A 17,289-nucleotide genomic window follows, 5' to 3' on the forward strand; every position below is an offset into this window, starting at 1 on the left:
TTGGAGTTAATTTATAAAATTGTAGCATGCTTTCTCACTCAATTTGTACGAGGCTGGGCATCTGGTAAAGGTAAACTAGCTTGAGGGTTAATTTACTTAAAGAAGAAAAGGTTGTATTATTAGCTCTGCTCTGCAGGGTTTTTGGTTTTCCTTTGTTTTTAAAACCAAGACTTTCTCTCCTTGCATACCTCAGTGGGAGATGAGTTGCTTAGTAACCGGCACTGACTGGGGGCTGCTGCTCTCAGAGCTGTCCCCAGGAGGAACCTGCATGCGAATGAGATGGCTGTCAGCAACACTACACTCCCAAGATTTCCCTGTGCTGTGCTCTAAGGGAATGCACCAGAACTCCAGAGCCCCTGGAATTCTGGCTCACTTGAAATTGTGCTCTAGCCTATTATACATATATATATATTTTTTTTTTTTTTCACACATACAACCATTTGTTTGCAGTCTGGAAATCTAAAACCACTCAAGAAATGGAGGACAAACTATTGGTGAGGAACTTCTAATCCACATTCAATATCTCACAATGTGTGTGGTAAGCAAGTGAGTGATTTATCTTGTTCTACGTCTGCTTTGCAAATTATGTGTACTTCCCTCTGGATGGAATTCATCTGTTGTTCTGCTCACAGTGTGTTATGAGCATTTGAAACTGAATGCAAATAGAGCAGAAACATTTTTTTCATTGTTTCTCTTCCCTCGTAGTTTACTTCTACTTTTTACCCAGATATTAGGTTTAATATATCAAACATATATACTTTAGGAGGAAAATAAAAGGTCGAAAACAACAGTCAAACATTATTGCTGGTTTGTTGTAAATGAGGCAAAATATTTTATGTAAATTGCCTTATCTGGTGGTCACAACACCACATGGAAGAGTTGGGTGTATGTGTGTGCTGGAAGCAAGGTCCTGTTATTATTCCAATTTTATAGATTGGTACCTGTGGCTTAGAGATGAGAAGTAACCTTCAGGGTCACGCAGCTAGTGATTTGCAGGGCTAGGACTGAAGCCAGGCAGTCTTAATCACCATGCTACGCTATATTGCTCAAATGACTTTAAATTACTTTGTTCAGTGAAAGGTAAGTTGCCTCTATTGTTAATGCATGTCATATAATGCTTAGATATTTAAATCAAAATCATTCGCTTGGTCTCTTGGAAAGAGGCGCAGAGCAAGAGATAAGAGAGCCTTTGCCTAGTGCTCACCTCCAAGATAATGGGATTCAAGCAGGGTTAAGAGCATCAGCACTTTGCAATAGCACAACATTACTTTATGACAGGATTCTGGGCCATCAGAACATTCCCCGGGGAATTATGAAGCTCTGCTTGCCCAGACAACTTGTGTTTATTGGGGCCTGTGAGGGAGAAAAGAAGGAGGGGAAAGGTTGCAGAGATGGTGTGAGGGAGGACCCTGGGGAAAGGGGCCAATCAGGGCTTCTCTCCTTGAGGGTGGAAATAAGCCCCTCTCCCCCTTTTGTTCCTGCTCCAAGCTCTGTCTTTTCTTCTTTCTCCTTGTTTCTGTTACACTCCCTCGGGGCAGAATGATAGCTACAACAGCCAATTAGGGGGACACTGCAGGAAGAAGGGGCTCCAGTGACAGCTCCTTCACTGCGCACAGAGAAACAGTCACTTCCCTGGAATTGCTCATAATTGTCTGGCTCCTCTCTGTCCTCGCCATCCCTGCCCTCTCAATCAAGCTCCGGGGCCTAAGGCTAGCGAGGAATGGGGACCAGAAGAGCTCAACGAAGCTCCCACCCAGGTGGTTTGAATTAATGGGCAGGCAAACCAAAATCTCCTCCTGGGATTAGCGAGCTCTTGTCCCCAAGCTCGGGGTGCACAGGAGTGTTTCTCAAGGTGTGTGCTTGGACCACCTGCATCAGGCTCAGCTGGGAGCTTGTTAAAAAAAAGCAGATCCCTGGGAGCCTCCCAGACTTGCTGAATCAGAAGCTCTTGGAGTAATGCTGGGAAATCAGCATTTTTAACAAGCTCCCCTGGTAATTTGGAATATATTATAGTTTGAAAGCCACTGCCTTGCAATTTGCAAAGTGCTTTTACAGAGATTACCAGGCTCAAATCCCAAATTCCGTAGAGGTTTATTTTCTTACACCGTTCTCTGAGCTGTTGCTATTTTCCTCTCCAATCAATCTGATACCTCAGACTCAGTGGATCCTCTGCTAAGACCCAATGAATCAGTCATTTCTCCATCAAAGGTGGCAGTGAAAGGAAACTCAAGCCTACAAACAACATTTCAAGTAGGAAGTCCATTGACTCCTAGTCTAGTGAAGGATTGAGCATGGAGAGACTCAACTGGGCCCAGTTCTGTGCACAATGTTCACAACAAGACTGAGTTCGAACCTGGTTCTGTTACTTTGCCTCAGTTTCCTCATCTGAAAAATAGCAGTAATAAAGTACTTACTTTGTAGGGTTGTTGTTAGGATTCAATGAATTCATATAGGTAAGGTGCTTGGAACAGCACCCAGCTCAACTAGAGCAACTAGTTTACTAAGTCGGCAGAGAATGGCATGTTGAAAAGCTACAGTTACATAAACCCACGTGAGTTTCCAAGTTATACTTCCAAAAACGTAGGTACTATTGCCATCCTTTGTTTTGCTCAGTAAGATTGCAAGAATAAATAATAATGGAACCGAACGCTAAGGAATTTGATGGTAACTTATTGAGAGCTGAGGACTCCTCTGTGCAATGTAGATTTTTTTTTAACCAGCATCCGTGACTTCTACCAGTAATATCCTCTTAGCTGTAACAACCAGAAATGTCTCCACACATTGCCAAATATTCCCCAGGGTGGGGTAGGAGGGGAAGTGGAGCATAATGACTCCTTGTTGAGAACTGCCTTATATCCATCAGTTTACACAGTGTCCACAAAAATTATACTCTCATTTCCTAACACTCCCTTGAGGTGGGGAGTATAGATAGTCCATCATTGCTCCCAGTTTACTAACTGATGCTATTGAGTTGAAGTGGCTTGCCCAAGGTCACCTAGCTAGTTCTCAGGATGGTTATGCTCCAAGTTGAGTTGCTGATTGATCAATGTCCATGAAGTATGAAAACGTAGTAAGCTAACTAAGGTCTTGTCATGCCTGATGACCTTTTACAATTTACATTGGCAAGAAGTGAGTACGTAGGTACTATGAAGTCTTGGCCTCAGCAGGGTAGCCCTCAATCGTCTTCTTCCTAGAAATTGTTCAATGATAATGAAAGAATGTTTATAGGTTCCTGTATGAACCTATAAGAAACATGGTTCCTTACGCTTTTGATGGACCTCCATAAAACATCTGCCATGCACTGGTTATTGTTCTATCCCCTGGGGAGTAAGAAGGCAATTAGGAACCTACAAAGTTCACAAGTTAGTTGAGGGTCAGTCACACACAGACACATGTAGTGATAATGCAGGTGTGGGGAGGACAGTGTGGACTGAGGGTTGAGAAGGGATAACTGCAATGACAGGAGATATATACGGCACAATGGGGAAATTAAATAAATCCACTCTCCTGTACAAGGGAGGGGAGGCTTTCCAGATTAGACTTCCTGCAGTAAACGCCGTTAAGGCTTAGTCGTGTAGGGTAAGTAGAAGTTAATATTAGGCACCTCCTATGTGCCAGACACTGTGTTGGGTATTTTACATGTTATTTAATCCTCACACGGCCCGTATGAGATAGATACTACCATTCTGCTCTAGAGAACAGAAAACTGAGGCACAGAGAGGTGAAGTAATTTGCCTGAAGTCATACCACTGACAAAGTATCAGAGCCAAATTGCAGACTGGGCAGTTTTGCTTTCAGAATCTGTAATTTCCAAACTTTGGCGAGATAAACAAGGCCCACAAAGCACGCAGGTGCACAACAGCTCTGAACTAGGGAAATTGTGGGGGCAAGAATTTGATGGAATATTCCACGTGAGAAGAAAAGGGATAGAATATAAAGTTAGGTAGGCTAGGAGGGACCGGATCACACAGGGAATCCGAGGTCCCCCTGGGAGCCTAGGTTTTATTCTGTGGGTGATGGGGAGCCCCTGAAAGGAGAGAGACCTGAGCAGATTGTATTTGAGGACAGTAAGTCTGGCCTAGACCAAAAAGGGAAAGAGGGACCCTCTGGCTTCACATGAAGTTAAAACCTCCAATATTTACAGCCAATTCCCCGCCCTCCAGAGATACTAAGAAAAAGAACAAATCTTAAGTAGAAAAGATACAGCTGCTCTGGCCTAAATGCAGAATGCTTTAATACTATCTTCTGGATGATATATATGTGTGTTTACTCTAGTCTCAGATTTAATTGGATTTAAATAAGAATCTGAGCGCAATCACCCAGAAGGCCTGGCATAAAGAGGAAAGGAGCAAGAGGTCAGAGAAGACACATCCTGTCTGTTCCCATTGAAAGCAGACTTGGGCCTGCCCCACCTGCACCTTCTCCCCTCGCTAGCAAAACCTGCTCCTTGTTACTAAGCAACAAACATGCATTTGGAGAGTCCACAGTCAGCCACTCTTACCTCCACCCTCACCCCCCCCCCCAAAAGGTCAACCAAATGCTGTAGTTTGGATTTATTTCTTTTGTTATCTACATCAAGTATGATAAAAATGCTTTGTTCTACTTTGGGCTCTCACAAAGAGCTGCTTCCTTTCAACATAACTGTGAAGCTAAAATACCTTTGGGACACTTGCCATCCTGTTGCAGGTTTAGGTTGGCGCGCACACTTGTAGGGCTTGATTGTTTTCCTTCTAATTACAGATGCCTGGCTGCTCTTTGAGGGTGTTCTTAGTAGGTGAAGAGCGACCCAACCACTGTGACCTCATGATCTGACTAGAAGGGCTTCACATGCTCGTGGTTGACTAGGTGTCTTTCAATCCTGGAAGTAAAATATGTTTTTGGAAAAAAAAAATAGGATTCTTAATTAAAATATTAGCCTCTAATTCTAACATGTAAAAAGAGCCCAATCATTGTCAAAAGAATAAAAACGAACTGTATGTGGCGACAGTAAGATTGAGGAACTACCCCAGAATGAGGTAGTAGGGAAAACAGAATTGTCCTCTGAGAGTTAAACTATTGAGTACACAGTTGCTTAGGCAGGAGGTGTATAAAATTACCTCACGTAACAAACACGGTGTTCGTGGATCAGCCACATGAGACTCATCTGAATAAGAGTATTCATGTATCTAAAGAAATACGGGTTAATTAACCTGTCGATAATGGATCATAAACATGGCAGTCACCCAGCCAATTTTGGCTGTGCCCATTAGGAACTGTCTAATTCCAGGGAGTGTGGCTTTTCAGACTCAGCCAGTATTTACTTGTAGAGAAGGATGTGCCCACTTATCACAACCCGATGCCTCTGAACACTGGAATCATCCATTCAAATGACATATATGAGAGTATGTATTTAACATATGGATGTTAAATCATACAATGAACTCCTTTGCCCTTGATTCCATGACTACCCAGTAATTTTCTGATTATAATTTGACTTCCCGTGTAATTTGTCCAGGACGGAGACACAAGTGCTTGGATGCCTTGGTCATCATTCCTTCTTATTGAAAGTTAACAATTGTTATCTTGTGTTGGAGACTTGAGCCTCCTGGGGCTTCTGCATGAATTAGCCTCCACTGATTGCCAGGGTCCAAAAGATGGGGCGTCTGCATACGCCAGCTTGACAGCAAGAAAATAACCCATTCACATTGTAGCCCTTTGTGTCACCAGTAATTAGCCATGGCAATGTTTGACTGCCAAACAGGGCTTTCTGGTGACTTTTCAGTAGATTTTCACCCTCCAGGCTTCAACCCTTTCTCCTGGCCTGCCCATCTAATGAGTCAGCAAATCCTAGGAATTCTCTGCTATTGCCACTCCTACTTTGTTTCCAGGATTTATGTCCTCACTTCTCTTTCCAGGCTAGCAGTTCCCAAGAGCCAGTGCAGAAACCCACTGCATCAGAGTAACCAGTCTGTGATGAGTAAACACATGAAAGTCAAGGCCCCACTCCAGATCTCCTTATCGGAATATGCTGGGGTGGTGCCCAAGACTCTGCTTTATAAGCTCCCTGGGTAATTCTGATAAGCAGCCACATTTCTAAATCACTATCTAGACGAGTGGTTCTCAAATGTGGTTACAAATAGAACTACTCTTAGAAAAATGTCCAAAGTGAGACTAATGTGTTGTGAAGGCTGAGAACCTTTGGCTCAGACCTATGCTTCTCCAAGTGTGGTACCAAGACCAGCAGCAATAGCAGTACCCTGGAACTTGTTAGAAAGCTAGATTCTTCAATCCTGCTCTAGCTGACCACTAAGTCAGAAACCCTAGGGATAAACCAGCAATCTGTGTTTTAACAATCTGTGAGTGATTTCAAGGTGCCATGGCTTAGCCTATATCCCAAAGCCTTATAATTAATTAATCTCTCTGTTTTTCAATCCATCCTCCATGATAGAAACATTTCTACCTTGTCACCCATGCTGCCCACTGCCCCCGATATCCTTAGCTCAGCATTCATGGCCTTCTCCAGACCACCCCTTCCAGTCCAAGCTCTCACCAGTAGACTAGGAGAAGCCAGACTGCCCACTGATCCCCAGACAGTGAGGGTTCCCATTTTGCTGATGCTTCTTCTTTTGTAAAGGTCCAAGAGGACAGGGACCGTAATCCCTAAACCAGCACTGTTTGCACACTTGCAAATCAACACAGATATGTGGAACGAGGGAGTGATTTATACTAATCTTCGACTTTCTTCTACTTAATCTATCACAGGTTCTCTACAGACTGGAGAGCAACTCATCCAACCCTTTGTGTTTGTTTTTCAGCGTTAAAGCCCATCAGGATGTGGGCAGTGTTGTGCTTCCACACTGGACTACCCCCTCAGTTTGGCATGCAGAGCCCCGCGGGGCTGGGTGGCTGGAAGGAGGTGGGGGTGCTACTGGGGTGTGGACGATGTTCTAGTTCTAGATGTGGATGCTGCTTTCAACGTGCCTTCCCACGGTGAGAATTCACTGAGGTAAACACCGACGATTCATGTATTTTTCCGCATGTATGCTTTAACCTCAGTAAAAAGTTACAGAAAGTCTGATTTCAAGGAATTTTTCTCTCCCTCTTCAAATTCTAGTACAAGAATTTGTTGAGCGTTGATGGAGTGCCAGGGACACGGTTGAGGACTTCATGCTATTTCATTTCTACTCTTACAACTCTGAAGCAGGAACTGCCAATATCACTTTTTACCAATGAGGAGATCGAGGCTTCGAGAAATTAAGCACCTTGAGTTCACACAGGAGGCAGGTATAGGGGAGGTGCGGGGGAGCAGCTCTTGTGCCACCAATTCCAATTTCAGCGGTCTTCTCATCGTACCACTAGGACACTTCGAGTGAGCTCCTTAAATGGCGCACATTAATACAAAATAATAATGATTTCAGTTTTCATTATTAGTCATTGGCTTGCCTTCTTAGTTTTCATACCAAACATTTTGCTTTCCTCTGTCTCCTTGCTGAGAGGAAAACAGATCAATTATGTAAGGCAGGTTCAAAACACTGAACAAGGGATGGGGTTGCTTGCAAGTGTGGCAGAGGGCTGGAGGCCCCCTCCGGGCCAGGAGTTGCTGCACTGCCCTGCAGGGTTGTAGGAGAGAGGCTAGGTGAGTGAGGGTGAGCAAGAAGGGCATTTGGGGCTTGGGGCAGTGGCTACCGAGGGATTATTCCAGAAATCCTGCAGTATTGTAACCCTGCTACAGCCTGAGCTGCTGCCCACTGGCAAAATATCAGCTCCGGGGGTCATTGACTCTAAAATGGAATGCAGTGTTTGCCCCTCATGCACACCTTGAGCAAAGAGAGACGGAAAACTTTTCTTAAATGAGGACCCTTCACTTCTCGAAGGGTCCTTCTTGACCATAACATACAATTTGTTGAGAATTCACATTAATTTTTCTTTACTAATTTCTACAGTCCTCAAGATCACTCTCAGATCCTTTTGAATCTTTGTTCATAGAACAGCTGCAAGATAAGGTGTCAAACCGAGAGACAGGACTAGCCTTACACTAAGGAAAAGAGAATCCTTATACTTGTAAGCGTGAGACAGAAAACAAAAGGGGAAAAAGAGAATTGGCACCAAGTAGAAAAGCAACATCCACTGAAGACTCTCCTGTCCCCCACAGCATACTGACCAACTTTATGTATTTGGTGCTGCTGTTACGTATAGTTTTACTAACAGAAGAAAGTATTAAATATGAAACAAAAGATTTTAGGGGTACATAAAGGAAGAGAAAGGATTCAGACCTGGGAGATCAATCCAAGCTTTGTGTCCAGGTATAAGTGCATTTGCAGGTAAATCGGGAACAGTATTTAAAATCTTTGCTATCTCAAAATTCCTGGACAGTACAGTGGCGGCTGTAGGTTTGGCACGCTTAGAGAAAACAGTCCTGTCCCAAAGGAAATGCATGTGTAGATACTGATTTGAATAAAAATAGCAAGAGAGTGATTAAAGAAATAGTTCTTCAGATGTAGTAGACCATACACTTGTCTACCCAACACCAGTTCTCCCTCTTTCTAAGAAAACCCTGAATGTTGCTTGAGTATGTACCTGACTCCCCACTCCAGAGGAAATCCTGTTTAGTTAGCTTGCACTGTTCAATGGAAATACGGAGAGACATACATGTAATCTTAAATTTTTCTGGCAGTCACTTTTGAAAAAAGGAAAGAGAAATTAGCTATATACTTTAGTTATATAGTTTATTTATCCAACATATCCAAAATGTTATATTATCAACTCATAATCAGCATAGAAATTATTAATGAAACATATATATTTTTCATATTAAGTCTTTAAAATCCAGCGTATCTTTTTCACTTATAGCGCATGTCATCTAGGACTAGCCACATGTCAAGTGCGCAGTAGCCATATGTGGCTAGTGGCCACCATATTAGTCACTGAAGCTGATCGCATTCACCTGACAATTATAATTGGTCTGGGGCCTAAGATGGCCCAGCCAGCCTGACAGCAAAGACCTGGCCTGTGGACCAGCTTTCTTCCTTTTCCTCTCCTGCTGGACAAGAATAAGAAGGAATAAAGGCTGCCTACCATTGTCAATCTTCTTGGTACTATGAGAAGAACCAGTTTTGAATGAAGCCGACATTGAATTTAGCAGAGAGGAGAGAAAGAAAGGACCTAGGGCTTTGGTGACATTACTGGGCTGCTGACCAAACTTAAAATTTTCCCTGGCTCTGGACTTTCCATTTAATGAGGCAACATTTGCCCTAATAGTTTAAACTGGCTTGTGTTACTTGCAGCCAAGAGTCCTAACTATGTACAACTTGAATATGAGAGGTGGTCATTCCTTGGCCCACTAGTATACCCCTCAAGGTTATAGTATACAAGAGGAGGAACTAGCCCACAAGGAGTTGAAGAAAAAAAATCCCATATGGAAAGCACTTGAATTCATTGCATTAAATACAATGTTTAAAATGTACAGCATAACAGCCATATGTAGAAGTAAGAATCATCTGCAAAGCACGCATGTTCACTTTCTGTTCCAGAGTCAGGCGTCTGAATTCTGAGAGTGAACAAAGCCTAGGGGGAGAAAAAAAAAAAAAAAAAGAAACCTACACCGATTTACAAGAATAGTTATCTTCATAAAATCTATATGAACTACAAAGTTATGAAGAAGAAGGGAAAGCTGTTCAATAAAACTAAAGCTAGCAGTTCTCAAAGAGATACCTTTAGAAGTGTGGTTCTATTTTAAGTTTCCCACATAGTGCTAATTAGAACATACATTTCAATTAGAATTTGATTGCACTTCAGGAAGTGAATTATTAAATGACCTCGCACATTTTGATGTTTTCAATTGCCAAAACTGCCAGCTTTGGAGGACAATGATTCTTTAATGATAATTTATTCTCCTCTCGTCCCCATTATTGCTAGATAGCTGGGGGCCCTAGATACTTACTGGGCTCCAGGGACCCAGTGTGGGCATTTTCAGAGGAGGATACCAATTAGCCAGTTTGGTTTCACAAAAAAGCAAAGACTGCCCTGAGGGAAAAACTCTGCCTCAGAGGGAACACCCTTGAACTTTAACTGTCTTTATTGCTAATCATTAGAAGGCAGCGAAGAATTCAGCCTCTCTCCCACCATTTTATTATCAACACTCTTCATTCTAAAAATGCCTATTTTCTCTTAGTACACAGATCGCAATAAAGGCAGCAAGTTTGCCATATACATAAAAACGAGTGACCACTTTCTACTAGTTTTAACAGCACTTCTGCTGCTTCCCACAATTGCCCTAGGTCACCTAACGTGGACTACCCCCAGGGATAAACATCTCAAGATTTTGCATAAGGCCCATAATGGGTATTTTCAGGACCGCAGAATTAGGGGGCTCAGTAATAGTGAAAAACAGCAGGCTCAAGTTTACTGAATAATATATGGCTGCATATTTCACTCACTTGTACACAACTAAAAGTCAATTGTCACCATCTCAATCTCAGTCACAATTTTATTAGGTTTTTAAATTTTATTTAATTACTTCATTCAACACATCTTTTAGAATCTGTTATGTGTCAGGCACTCTACTAGGCACTTAGGATCTTATGTTGAGTAAGACAGCAGGATGCTCACATTCTGGAGGGGCCAGATGGATGGGGCAGGAGGATGGGGACTCAGTGACCATTAATTCCCAGAAAGTGCTACCTTTGTGTACCTGAGGAGGCCGGAGAAAGTTTGTTGTCTTAAAGGCTGCTATATTTTTCTCAACAACAGAGGCCTGTACATTCAATATTTGGTTTTGAATCTCAGAACACGTTACCTTTCTGGCTACATGGTGAATTCAGTGACTTTGTATTGACCGGTAGAAGAAAAGATACTTTTCCTTTTGCTGGGAAGAAAGTATGCATTTTGGGGTCTGCAAAAGTTAATACTTAGTCATAAAAGCATTTATGGAATAGTATTTCCTAGTCGTGTGAAAGCTCAACCTTCAGACCTATATTGCCTGGGTTTGAAACCCAAGCTCTACTGAGTACCAGATGTGTAACACTGGCAAGTTCCTAACCAATCTGTTCCTCAGTTCCTTCATGAGAAAAATGAAAACTTCAAAGGATATACATGTATGTGTGTAAGAATGTATGTATGTAAGTTTATAGAGTCACGGGGATTAAATAAATTAATATGTTTAATATTACCTGGAATATAGTGTTAGCAGTACTATGTCCCAATACAAATAGAATTGCATATTACTTAGTGATTAGGTTCGAAAATCAGTAGGTAAAGTTACATTTAAATATAATAAAAATTTTCTTGAAAATCCTTAGGAACTCACCTATTTTGGAGAGCACAGACCATCTCTCAATATGTCTAGCACTGTCGATTTTTCTTCCAGTATTGGAACAGATTGCTGTTTCTCTGATTGAACATCGAGTAGGATAGCAGGTTTGCATGTAGAGATTGTGTCGTATCAAAAGTCCATGTTGTTAAACATTAGCCTCATGCTGAGAGGCACTCAGGAGCGGATCTAGGGAAAAACAGACTCCTTTTTCATCCCAGGGTTGTTAAGTGAAAAGGCAGGCAGGAATTGTAACCCAATTTAATTTATTTGTTTCCTTCTCTTTCATCAGCTTCTCCTTGTCTCTCTTTGCCAAGAAAGGATAAATGAATTCACAAAAATTAAATGTGAAGCAATTATTCTTTACAAACATCCTGAGGTGCAAAGCTTGTTAATTATTGTTTGGGAAAAGTTAGGCAAGTTGTGTCACATAAGACGCAATAACGCTTCTCTTCTAGATAAGTATTCTGTTATGATTTGCCATGAATATTATTTCAAATGATAGCAATATTAAAGCATTTTTGTACTTTCTTGCATGTCCCCAGAATTGGACTACCCTTACTGCCTTCAAAGCTAACAACTTGATCCAAATCCACCATCTTGCTCAGATTATCCCAACTGGTCTCACAGCATCTGCCCTTGCCATCAAGAGGAAACAGTAGCCAGAGCTGTCTCACAGGTTCTACTACGTCAACACCCTGCAATGAGACCCCATTTCATTCACAGAAAGAGCTAAATGTATGTTTGTTTGTTTTTTAATTTGTTGAGGTTTGTGTTATGGCCCAGGATCTGGTTTATCTTGGTAAATATCCATAGGTATGTGAAAACATTGTGTGCCCTGCTGCTACAAGGTAGAGTGTTCATATATAGAACACTCTGTATATTCTGTTGGTTGATATGTTGTTTGCTCAGATTTTCTACATCCTTGCTGAATTTCTGTCTAGTAGTTCTTTCAGTTGCTGAGGTCCCAACTATAATTGTGAATTCGCTTATTTTTCTTCTTGCTTCAGCTTTTGCTTCCTGTTGTTTGGTCCATACCCATTTAGGATGGTTATGTCTTTCTGGTGGATTGACTCCTTTTGAATTTAAGCCCTTTCTATTTCAGATATTTATTGTTAGTTTTATAGTTAGTTTCAGATAATTACTGTTAGATAAAGTACTGCCGCTTATTATTTGTTTTCTGTTTGCTATTGGATTTTTCAGTTAAGTAATTTCCATTTGGCTTATTTTATGACTTCTATCATTTTGCTGAGATTTTTTTTCAATTGTTTTAAGATAATTTGTAATTGTTTGTTGAGTGGGAAAAATTAGAGAGGGAGACAAATTATGAGAGACTCCTAACTTTGGGAAACAAACAAGGGGTTGTGGAAGGGGAAGTGGGTGGGGAGATGAGGTAACTAGGTAACCGGCGCTAAGGAAGGTACTCGATGGGATGAGCACTGGGTGTTACACTGTATGTTGACAAATTGAATTTAAATTAAAAAAATTTAAAAAATTGTAATTGTTGAATCATTTTTGTCTTAGTTGTTTTAAAATCCTTGTCCGATAATTCAACATCTGATTCATCTGGGTGTCAGTTAATGGCCTTTTCTCATTCAAGTTGTGATTTTCGTGGTTCTTAGTAATTTTTGAACATGCTCTGAACATTTTGGCTATTACGTTAGGAGACTCTGGGTTCTATTTACATTTTTTAAAAATTATTTTTGCAGGCAGTCACCTTGTTTAGGTTTAGTATCCAGGTCCCCCGTCCATTTTCACAGGCTATGGTTTCAATGGCAATCACAGTGCTCTTTTGCTCTGTTTGGTTTATCTTGTGACACTGGGGCTCCTACTGGTCCCTGCAAATGCTGCTTATGAAGTAGAGGAAGCTTATCTAGGCCTGGGAAGAAGTTTTTGGCAGGTAGGGATGAAGAGAGCTTCCTGGGCTTGCTGTGGTGAGACCTCCCTTACTGGTGTCTCTGGCTGGGGGAGGAGATTCTCAAGTCCTACAGGGAGGGAGAGAACTCCTTTGGCCAGAGGAAATTCTGTGGCATGATCCCTCTTGCTGATGCCCCCAGGCAAGTGGTATCTCCAGGCAGGTGAAGGGAACTTTAGAGGCAAAGAAACTTCCTAAGCCAGGGCTACTTGTGACAGGGACCCTCTTATTGGTGCCCCAGGCAAGAAAGTTCCTGTGCAGGGAGAAGAGTCTCAGGTCTGGTGGGGAAGGAGTGCCTGGGCTTTTTATTCTCCTTGAGACTTCTGATGCATTTATACCAGGCACACCTGACTTTGTTGATGAGAACTCTGTGTGCTCCAGAGAAGTGAGCCTACCTGGATGCTTTCTGTTGCTAGACTAGGAGTCAGAAAATGCTGGACCTGGGCCACCTTCTTCTTTTGGGTAGAGGATTGTAAGATGCCTGCTCTGTTGCCCCTCCAGTCCCAACATCCCAGTTTGCCTTCCTCTTCCCACCTTTTGAACTTCTTCTTTGATTTTGTCTTTTGCATTATTTCTAAGGTTCATGGAGGAGGGGGTGGGGGGGAGAAGAGCTGTCAGGGAGGAGCCAGGAGAGCCAATTTTACAACATCTTGCCTGGTCTGAAAATCCATAGACTTTTTGGTGGCTTCTGGGTCTCATGTGACATGTCCTCAGTGATTTCTCTGCTCTCATCCCTCTACTCTGCCTTCGGCTCACTCTTGTCCAACCCCATTGTCTTCTCTTCTGTTTCTGAGCATGTCAGACATGTTCCCACATAAAAGTGTTTGCATTAACTGTTCCCTCTTCTCAGAACTTTCTCTTTCCAGATATTTGCTTGGCCAACTCTCCATTTTTCCTCATTTCATTGCTCAAATGTCATGTTCTCAAATGACTCTTCTCTAACCAGTTGTCCACTACTCAATTCATTAGCATCTTAGAGATAAAAAGACAAAGCTCAAGGGTTTTGCTTACTATGTTATGAGAGAGCTGTGCAGCTCACATACTCTTTCCAAACAGAGCAGAAAGCACATTAATCTTATATAAAGTTTTGGGGAGCATGAAGTTTAGGGATTGACAGGATTTCAGAGGCACAAATTTCATCAGGAGAAGCAAGGTTACTCCATGTTGATTGATGGATTGGTACTCAAGAGGTTTTTTTTGTACCTTTTTAAATGGCCCCTTCCTGATTGACCGACTTTTAAAAAGCAAGAGGCTGCCGCTGTGGCTGGCTCTTAAAACTTGTTCACAAAGGTGAGTTGTCCTGATTCATTGAAAATTGTCTTGTTACCAGAGCTACAGAATCACCAGTCTTTTCCTAACAGCGTGTAACTTTTTTTTTCCTCATCCCACACTCAATTACCCCTAACCTGCTCTACCTTTCCTTCCTATTGTACTTACCACCTTCTAACGTAATAGATGTTTACTTATTATGCTTAGTGTTTGTCTGTCTCCCCTTGTCTGTCTTCCCTTGCTAGAATGGAAGCTCCACAACCTGGGCATTATTGGTTGTTTGTGTCGTGGTTGTGTCCTGTATTGGTTGTGTCCTGTATTGGCTGTGTCCTGTATTGGTTGTGTCCTGGTTGTTTGTAAATCCCACTTTTCTAGAACCCTGTCGGGCACATAGTGAGCACACAATAAATATTTGTTGAATTATTGAACATTTAGACAGTACCCACCCCAAACAAACCTAGAAAAGTTTACTTAAGTTTATTTCTGTACCCTTTCCTCCCTCCCTGGACAATCCTGTCCTGCCTGTAAATATGTCTTTCACTGTGATGCACCATTGATATGATATGAATATATCTTAGTTAACATTTTTTATTCTCAGGGGTATATACTTTTTAAGTTTGAATCTCATTTGAAGGTACATCCAGCATTTGGGGTACAAAATTAAAATAAAGAAAGTATTTACAAAAATAAAGAATACAAAATTAGAAATACAAAAATGTGCTTGGAAAGAACCAACGCAAATGGAGCTCTGACTCTTTAGCTACACTAATTCCAGCTCATGGTGGGATACAAGACCCCACTCCTTTTTCTTATCATTTCTGGAGGAATTTCGGACAGTAGCAAACAAGGGAAATGCTGATGTTTTTCTAGGGTAAGCTACGATGTCAATAATAGCCGAGATTAAACTAAAAGGTAAAGCCAAAGCAAAAAACAACAAAAAAGGGTAGTTTGATTCTGTCAGCATAACACAAGTTAACGTGATTTACCTGAACCATTTAAGGTTAATTACAATGAAGCACAAAATAGATTATGAGTGTCATTAGTTTGACAGGTTAACTTTGGCTACCACCCAAACTAGCACTTGATTCTAAGCTTGAGACAAGGATTTTCTTCAGCTTCTGACATGCAACCCAAACTTTCCAAATTTTTTGTTAAAATCAAAAGAAGGCTGGAACAGAATCACACAGTTTGAGGCAAATAGCAATCTAAGGTAAAGGAGACGCTGAAAATACTAATGTAGTATCCACAACCTCAACTGAGTTTCCATTTATCTCTTTCCAACACCCCATTGTCTATCCAAGTGGTCATGCAGTACTTTGTTTAATTACTTGTTTGATGTAAGTCTTCTCAACTACACTGGGAGCTTCACAAGAGCAAGGGCCCCTTCCAATCCCTTCCTGCTTTCTCCCCAGCACTGGCAATGTGTCTGGTACATAAAAGGGCTCAATTAATAATTGTTGTGTGGATTCGTTTTATGAATGAATAAATTAATTGAAGAGAACTTGGCTCTCTTTAGAATCCTTCACTTGGCAGAGCATCTCCCTATTCTTCTTCTGTATTTCCCTTATTTCTACATCAATAAATCCTTCTGCTCCTTATACCCAAGCCTGGAAGACTTAAATCCCTTTCTGGGAAATTCCCTAGTAGCAGCTGCCTTAATCAGAACCAATTTGACTACCAGGACATCGTGTCTGTGTTTTGTCCTACCTATCACCTTCATTTCCTTTGTATTATATTAATAATAAATGCAGAGCAAGAGAAACAAAAAATATTAAAACACACTCTCTTTGCATAATTTGAGCAAACATTTGGCCAACTAAGTGTAAAACATTTGATATTTTCATGGGGGAAATCACTGACTTGTGTTCTCTGAAGTTGGTGCTTTTGTTTATTTGACACATTTTTCATAGTCATGTTACTAGTAATTTTAGAGGTCCCAGAGTGAGAAATATTTCTCTTCCCTGGTTTCAGTAATTCTGTTATCCAAAGGGCTGAGACTTGTGTCACTTGCTTCTTCATTATTTGGCTAGAGAGGAAGGTTTTATGAAATGTCTCAGTTCCAGAATGTATATTTAATACTAGAAACCTGCTGGGAATTGTGCCAACAATTAAGCTATTATTCTTTTAGAGGGCTTATTCTATTGCATGTGTCATTTAAATGTAACTTCTTTAAAACTTGAGTTCAAAGGACTGCCTCTCCTTTCACCAAATTGCAAGGACTTTTGAAGACTGTGAACTCATGGCCCATTCTGTTCCCAATAAATCTGACCCAGGACAACTGTCCTCTTCAACATTCCTTGTCCTTTGTTGTCATCCCCATTCTCAGTATCTTTCTGATACCCACCTTTGTATTTCCTGCCATGGACATTTCCTGTGATCACTCAAGCATGTGTCTCCCCTCTGGGAGGAAGCTGATGAGAATTAATCTTTCATAAATGAGATTATGGATGATAATAATCTCTTCTCAGTGAAGATGTGCAGCTTAGGACAGTTTTAAAATATTATCACTTTGCAGACACAGCATTTCATTTTATGTTTTAGAGATTTATTCATTCACTTTAGAAAGAGAGAGAGAGAAAATGGGAGCATGAGTAGGAGGGTCAGAGGGAGAGGGAGAGAGAATCTCAAGCAGACTCCACAGTAAGTGCAGAGGCTCACTTGGGGCTCAATCTCAGGATCCTGAGATCATGACCTGAGCAGAAACCAAGAGTCAGATGCTCAACTGACTACACCACTCAGGTGCCCCGCAAATACAGCATCTTAATAACCAGACATGATTTTACCCAATACTCACAACAACCCTGTGAAGGAGAAGATG

At 41.4% G+C, this 17,289-nt stretch overlaps 1 long non-coding RNA gene across 1 annotated transcript; it reads left to right on the forward strand.

Annotated features, from left to right (window-relative positions):
* The first annotated feature begins 259 nt into the window (after positions 1-259).
* LOC144290259 (uncharacterized) lies at positions 260-12,719 on the forward strand. Its single transcript, XR_013358025.1, has 3 exons — positions 260-546; positions 6,795-6,985; positions 11,833-12,719. It is a non-coding gene; the product is annotated as an uncharacterized LOC144290259 (long non-coding RNA).
* The last annotated feature ends 4,570 nt before the right edge of the window (positions 12,720-17,289 follow it).

The sequence above is a fragment of the Canis aureus genome, chromosome 2 (assembly GCF_053574225.1).
Source record: "Canis aureus isolate CA01 chromosome 2, VMU_Caureus_v.1.0, whole genome shotgun sequence".
Classification (NCBI taxonomy): Eukaryota; Metazoa; Chordata; class Mammalia; order Carnivora; family Canidae; genus Canis; species Canis aureus.